Genomic DNA, 8,217 nt, shown 5'->3' with positions numbered 1-8,217 from the left:
CTTGCCAGGGAAGCACTTATTCCACTGAGCCATTTCCCTGGCCCCAAGGCAACTTTCAATGAGTAATAATCATGCTTATTAGTCTAGTGTTCAATGAATGTCTATTTTGTCTCATTCACCATGATAGTATCTAGAGATAGTTTAGTGACCTTAACATCCACTAGTAGTTACAATCAAAAACACAAGTGCATAAATAAGTATAAAAATAAGTCCAAATTATGACAGATACTATTAAATAAAAATTAAAGAAGTACAATGAAAGTATAAAGCACAGTACAAAGTTTCTGATTTAGATTACGTTATACAAAAAAATCTTCTTTGAATGTGTAATACCTAAGGCAAATAAAATTAAACAGACACAAAGTGAACAGAAAAAAATCTAAGGAAGGGCTGTCCAGGCAAAATTAATACCAGATACAAAAGCCCCGATTCCACCTTGGTGGGCCTACTGGGAGGGAATCACAGGACCTGAAGCCACCGGCTACGGCTGGCCTATCCCGTACTGCTGGTGCCAGCCAAGCCCAGACTGAGGTCCAGAGCTACTGGAGCATTCTTGTGACACAGAGGTGGCAGCAGGTAACTTTGGTGAGCTAGTCTGCCTGGAAGACTCTATGTGTATAAAGGGATGGTGCCCAAACAGAACTCAGGGGGAACTAATTTAAATACAAATTCCAGTTTAAGATCTGTTTTGCATTACACCTATAGTGTTTGCTCTTATTGTATAAAGTACAAGCCTAGTAATTACACAAGTTTGTCAATTCTTAATTTCCCTAACTGTTATTAGTATTGCTAATTGTACTACAGAAATAGGAAACCATATCTGTCTTAACCACATGTTTTCCCTTGGGTATTAATATCAGGAGGTGCTTGGGTAATAACTTCATTAAAACTACATATTGAAGGACAGAGGAGATGCCAAATGGAAACCAATATCTCACTCTCAATCAATAGAGGAGGCAAAATCTTGCAACACACACAAATCAAGAATCTCTGAGACAGGACACATACCTAAAAATCAGACTCCTCACAGAGAGCCTGACTCCAGTGATATAGCTATCACTATCAAACTTTCACAAAAAGGTATCACAGAAATCAAAATGAAGAGTTCTTTCTGAAATAGAAAATGACAAAATGGAAGGTGTAAAAGGCAATCTCAGGCCCTGAGTCCACCCAGAACAAACCCAGGAGACACCAGCGTAGAAGAAGTTGGAAGCCACACAACTGAAATCTCTGAAATGATAGCAACTGAAGTAAAGAAGCAATTGCAGAAGAGTATAGAGAAAATCGGATCAGAGATAATCTCACAGGCAAAAATGTAATTGATAACTATGAGGAAAGAACTACTAAGCATTTCTAAAGAAGAGACTGATTTTAAAAAAAAATAGACAACAGATACAAAAGCCCTAATGTGATTATATATTTGACAGACTCAAGACTATGTAGACTAGTTTGTCTATTGGAGAGATATATATCCAGATCAAGTAGGATATTTATTAGGGGCCTTATCAAGACCGGGTATGTGGCATATGTCTGTAAAACCAGCACTTAGGAGGCAGAAGCAGCAGGACAACCTGGGCTAAATAGTGGGTGCAAGGCTAGACTAGATTGCAGAGTGAGACCTGGTCTCAAAAAAAATCACATTTTTTAAGTGTTTAAGAAAATATTTGGAGGGTTTTTTTTTACAGGAAGATGTAGGAGGAGGAAGAACCCATTATATTTGTCATTAATGATTGCATCTACTCTGCCCAGCAAAGTTGTACAATATGGAACCAATCAATCTACATTCTTGGAATTTTCTCAACTACATCTTCTCTGTATATGAATTCTCTAAGAAAAGATCTCATTGTCATTTCCCATTGCACCTGTCACTAAGAAAATGTATTCATATTTTGAGGCTTCCACGATCCAAATATCACAGACAATTCAGATTGAAGTAATTTTTCCGTGCACAAATCCCTACATCCTTGTTTTCCTCCATCAGATCCTATTTCTATATCCTTTCCTAGACACCTTGCTATCAATTCCACTGGCTGTTATCAGTCAAAAAACTGAAAAGATCTAAAAAATAGGGACCCACTAATATTGAGATCTTTCACATCATGAATATATTAAACTATTTTCATTCAGAGATCAATATTTATTGTAAGAAAAACACCTTTTCTTTCTAAGCATATTTATTGATTAAAGTTCTGTAATGGTCCCTTCTAAATTATTCTTACAATGCTTTGCGTACTAAGCTTAATTTAATACTTTCATATTTAACAGCAACTTAAATAAATAACTTTATAAATTGGAAGGTGTTATGAATTTATCTTTTAGTGTTCTCCAGAACTCTCCTGTTCAAAGCATACTTCATGTATCAGCGTTCACATCGTCACATCTTACAACTCATTAGAAATAGTCTCTGTCTCTATGCCACATTAATTCAACATGAACATATATTCTAATGAGATTCCCAAGTGATATTGGTAAGCATAAAACTGGATAATCTTTTAGGACATATATACTTCAACTGCAATTATTTGTTACAGATTACCTTTGTCAAGCCCCTTCAAAATATTGTTTCGTTTTTATGCTGTTTTTGCATTCTTTCTTGCTCTCTCTCATTTATGCCTTCACATTTATTTGGTTTATATATGAGCAGAAAAATATTAACATAGCAGGCCTGAGATTGTTTTCTTTAGAAAAGCTGCTTCCAAGTTGGCCCCTGGCTAGTGTTAGAGAAGTCTGCTAGTAAACAGTACTGTGCAGTAGCATGAAAGCTTTAGACGATCAAAGTGGCTCACTGTACCTAAGTTGTCTAAACTACAGAGTTATGTTAAACACCTGCTCACTTCTGGCAGTCTAGAATTTTTATACACTCCAAGCAGCGTGTTCCTATGTGACTGATCCTCAGTAAAATTCCCCGACTCCTGAGCAAACATGAGCTCCCCGGCTCATAACACCTTACTCAGGTTGACCCAAGTAGTTGTTAGAGAAATTAAGTGCATCCTGTGGATTGGGAGACAACTCCTGGAGACCTTTGCCAAGTTTCCTTCTAACTTTGCTTTGCTTCCTTTTGTAATAAATCCCAGTTGTGGTAATACCTGTATACTGAGTCTTTCTAGCAAATCACTGGTCTTGGAAATAATGTCCCAACACAAAATTCAACACAAATCAATAATCTCTTTTCTAAAGCAAATCCAGCTGATGCTGAATATATTTAAATGATTTTTACTGAATGTATAAATCAATTACCAAGAGAAAAAAAATGTATATTCAAAAGTCACTGTGCTCTCATAGCACAGCCCATCCACAAATCAGCATAATTGCAGAAAGACAAGGTAATTTTGGTTAATTCAATAAAGAAATAAAGTTTACTTTAAAGTATGGTGCACATTTAAAAGATATGTGTAACTCTCACAGAATATATCAGTGTCCTACTTATCATAAACTTCCTGGGAATATTTATTGAAGAATTATTTAACCATTTAAACAGTTGCTTGAATTATATCTGAAGTAGGGTAAAACATTCACTAGGTAGCTTTGATGAAAGGAAATATAAATTATATACACAGCTAAATTCACATTAAGCCTATATTTTAAAACATGGGACCTGTATTTTTAAATAGTTTTAAAAGAGAACACACTGTTATCAGTTTTTCATTGTCAACTTAATATGAAAACATATTAGTTTTCTACGTCACAATATATATGAAAATATTTACTGTGTTTTTATTATAGTGATTTTGGCTGTCTTTCTCAGGTCTTACGGTTTTTATTCTGGTTCACTAAAACCCTGTGAGGCAGCGAAAATCCAGTGATTCTCTAACTGCAAAACAAATGTGACATTCCCCAAAGCTATCATCGCTCTTAACTTGTCAACAGATTCAGTTCAATGTTATAATTGGTATGAAAGTGGAACTCCAAAAACGAGCACCCGAGGCAGCTTTGGGTCATTCCACACTTGTTTGGAGGGCTTTGCCATTTAGACAAGTAAATGACTGCATTTAGAAACTACTATTATGGTTTACTATAATAGTCAAGAACAATTGCTAAAATGTGGATTTACCGTAACCTACATAAAATTGCTTCACTTTGCTGCTAACACGTTTTCCCACAGCTTTTGGCTACCTAGTGGGAGACAGCTTTATAAATGTACACTTAACATGGCTTTGATGTACATGTGCTAAGCATCATCTCATTATCATTTTTCCTTTGAATATCTAGACATCTGGTACCAACCAAGTCTATGTAATCATCATTCCATCTGAAGCTCCAAAATTGCTGGTCAACTTCAATTTGTACTGGGCTGACACAAGTAACCCTGTGGATTACAATAATGTTGAGTGCAATTTTCTACCTATTCTAAATCAGAATGTCATGCTTTCAATCTAACATAGTTTCATTATATTTACCTTCATGTAATTCTAAGAATCTAAGAAAATTGATTTTATATGAGTCATTCTTACTCAGATATTAAAACTTTAGGAAATTATTGAAACATATGGTGCCCTATGAATATATAAATCTTTTATGTTTATATGCATCATTTAAAAATGAATTTAAAATTTTTAAAATTCCAGAGTACTTACACAGATTCAGACACTAGTGCCATAATTGATGGATAAAGTAATTTAGTATCTCTTGCATTAAAGAATAATCAAGGAATGTGTTGATTGGTGGAAGACTTTTGTGGGGACTAGATCTTGACCTCTCTGAAATTGTAACATTCAAGAGAAGATAAAGGAGAGGCACTTACACATAGGAATTTAATTCCTTCTTCATTTTGATAAAACAAATAATAGAGATGTTTCATTACAGAACATTCTATCATATAGTAATACTTATGCTTTATGATTTGCCCCCTAACTGGCTCAGGCTGCCTTAAGGGCCAGTCTGGTGCAGCATATGGAGCTGGAGATGGAACCACGGTCCACTGCCCCTGACTGAGTTTGCCCAAGCAGGTGCTTTAAACAATTAAGCTAACCCCAATCCTCTGCCCCATCATTTCTGAATCTGAAGTCCTCAAATAAGTCTGCTTTCAAAATTGGTTTTACTTTATCATCTGTTTTTTCCTGTTTACTAATTTCCAAATGTAATTCTGAAAATATCTGTAGAACATTTAAGTATATATTTCTCATTTGCTTTTAAATGTGTTTTCAAAATTCCCATAGGGCTGTTATTTAATCACTCTATGAAAGTTGGAGATGATGCAATTATGACTCCTACTGAGGTTTAATGCAATAAGTAAACAACTCATGTTAAAGTTATTCTGCAGTGTGATGTAAAGGCGTTATCCACACTGTCATCAATTCTAGAATGAAATAGCAGATTTGAATTTTTCATCTTAAGTCTATATATTTAAAAATTTGAATATTATTTGGAAAAATATCAAGTGAGTCAGATGCACCAACCCACAAGGTTAAAGCAATCAGAAGATTTTCCACCAAAATAACACCATAAAATGTCAATAAACTTTCTTTCAAAAATCATTAGATCCAGTGCCTGAAAAAAGTGAACTGTACTTCACTCTAAATTTTATTGTCTGAGGTCTAAACATAATATGTCACCTCCTGTTTATCTTATTTTGTGATTTCTTCAAATACCTAGGATGTAATCCTGATGTTCCCTTCAGGAATTAGTGATTTATGTCTTTATAAAAACCGCAAAGGCATTTTTTTCTACTAAAATAATTCCCGAGTAAATAAATCATGTGATTAGGTCAGTGTATGGCCTAATAATGGATCAATTTTCCTCCCTTTTGGCATAAACTAGGTTTAACACTGTTTACCTTAACATCAAAATAGGAAGTTTGGAGAACATATATGAACAGAACATATGAAAAAGCGTTACAAATCATTATCTGAGAAGAATCGTTTCACATAAAGTGGAAAAACTGATATTTGAGGGAAATGCATTTTTAAATACTAACATGTTATTGTATATGAAAATATAATGTTACCTAACATGTAATGATTTTTGTGATGTTGTAGCAAAATCAGATTCTTAGAAAGGCAGGGCTTAGGAAAATTGTGCAGGCTTTATGTTCTGGAACCATCAAAGCTGGCTTTTTCACTCTCATCTTAGGTTTTATGGGTTTTTATTTGTTTGTTTGTTTGTTTGTTTGTTTGTTTTACATGATGGCTGAACTTTCTCTTGTTGCTGAAAGCTGTCTTCTACCAGTTATAGTATTGATCTTAACACCTCCCTGACTCAATTTTTACAATAGCAAAGAGCTTAAAAAGTTCTTCCTAAACAACAACAACAAAAAAAGTACTTCCTCTATGTGCTGGTAGCTCTAAATTTCCTAGGGAAGGGGTATGACTAGATTCATATTGGTTAACAACCTTTTCAATTCAAGAAAAAAGTGCTATGAGAAAGCTTTAAGGCTCCTTCTAAATCATAACTTTGTTCAAGAGAGACAAACATGACAGCAATCAAAATAATACAATTACTACAAAAACAGGAAAACAAAAGTAATTCGATCATTTCCCATAATGCCTTTCATTCCCATCTGTGGATACTAATGACAGGATTTCATCTCTTCTTATTGTTGAAAGTATTTAAAAATCTCCTCTTCAATCAATGGACTTTCCAGTTGATTCCATGTCTTGGTTATTGTGAACACTGCACAGAAAGACAAATATCACTCATGTGGAAGTTAATGAACTTGATCACATAAATAGAAAGAACAGTAGTCAGTAGAGGTCAGGAAGGGATGTGGGCAAAGACAGAGTAGATATTGGGCATCAAAATATGGGAAGAGAGTAAGACTAAGTTTTATTATTTTATATTGTATAATAAGGCAACTATAGTCTATCACCATTTAATTATTCATTTTGAAATAACTAGAGGAAAAGAAGTTGAATACTTCTACTACATAGAAATGATAATACTTAAAGAGATGGGAGTGATAATTTCTCTGATCTGATTATTATAATTTCTACATACATATTAGAGTACAATACTATGCATTATAAATAAGAAGAATTAGTATATGTTATTGTAAGAATAGATTTTTGTGTGTCTGTTTAGGGTCTTACTATGCATTTCAGACTCATAGTGATCCTCATGGTTTCTGCCTTCCTAGTGCTAGGATTACAGGCATGCACTACCATGCCCAGACTCCATTGCTGGCTCAGGATGACCCTGGGCAGGGCTAGCATGGCATGCAGTGCCAGGGATCGAACCCTGGCCCCTGAGCTTACCTAAGCAAGAGCTTAGTCCCCTGAGCTATACCGCTGGCCCAAGAATATAATTATTTCCAGAGCTACAGCTCAGCAGCATGATGCCTGCCTGGCAAGAGAGAGGTCCTATGTTCAATTCCCAATTAAAAAAAAAAAATTTAAATTACCAAGGTTCAGGTTTATTGGATGTAGCTATAAGGAATAAAAATGTGACAATACTTATGAGTAAAATCAAAATATAAGGGTAATTGTATGTTTTATCACCATGTGAATAACAGCACATGATTTCTATTCTTGAGTCTCTTTCTTACATGAAAACTAAGATACATATTTTTCTTCCAAAAGGATTGACCTGAGATTAAAATTAAAAAGTATCTTTCATAGTTTGTGTCTGGATGTCCCCCCAAAGCCTCATGTGGTCAAGTCAAGGCTTTTCAAAGACAGTTCATTAAACTAGAACCACCTCTTGTCTTGCCCTCACCACAGGAAACAGTATTACAGTATTTTCATCTCAACATAGCAGAGGAGCGCAGGTCCTCATAAACATCCTCAGTCTGTGAAAGAGGAGAGCAGGATTTCATGTGAGTGCTACAGTGCTCTAAGGCAGTTTACCTGCCTACAGTATGACGGAGGCTTGTGCCCCTTTCGCTCTTGTTCCTTTTGCTGTCTTCTGCTGCCTTGAACTGTTTCCCCTCTGCCATGTTATTTCCATAGATACAGCTCAGCAGCACAATGCCTCCCTTTGCTCTTTGCTGTTTTTCACTGCCATAAAGGGTTACCCTCTGCCATGTGCCACCCTGCCTTGGAGCCAGCTGATTAGGGGCTGAAAGCTGTCTCAGTTACTCTTTCTTTCATTCCTGGGACAAAATATTTGACATCTAAAGGTTTATATAGCTCACAGTTATGGAAGTTTTAGTCTATATTTAGAGTGGCACATGGCAGAAGGTAGCCCTTTAAGGCAGTGAAAAACAGCAAAGAGCAGAGGGAGGAGCAGCTGCTACTGCATCTAGCAAGCTTCTCTCCTACCCTATATGGTACGTAGATTACC

This window comes from Octodon degus, unplaced genomic scaffold, assembly GCF_000260255.1.
Source record: "Octodon degus isolate 3935 unplaced genomic scaffold, OctDeg1.0 scaffold00004, whole genome shotgun sequence".
Taxonomy (NCBI): domain Eukaryota; kingdom Metazoa; phylum Chordata; class Mammalia; order Rodentia; family Octodontidae; genus Octodon; species Octodon degus.
Note: the sequence above shows the minus strand (reverse complement) of the source record.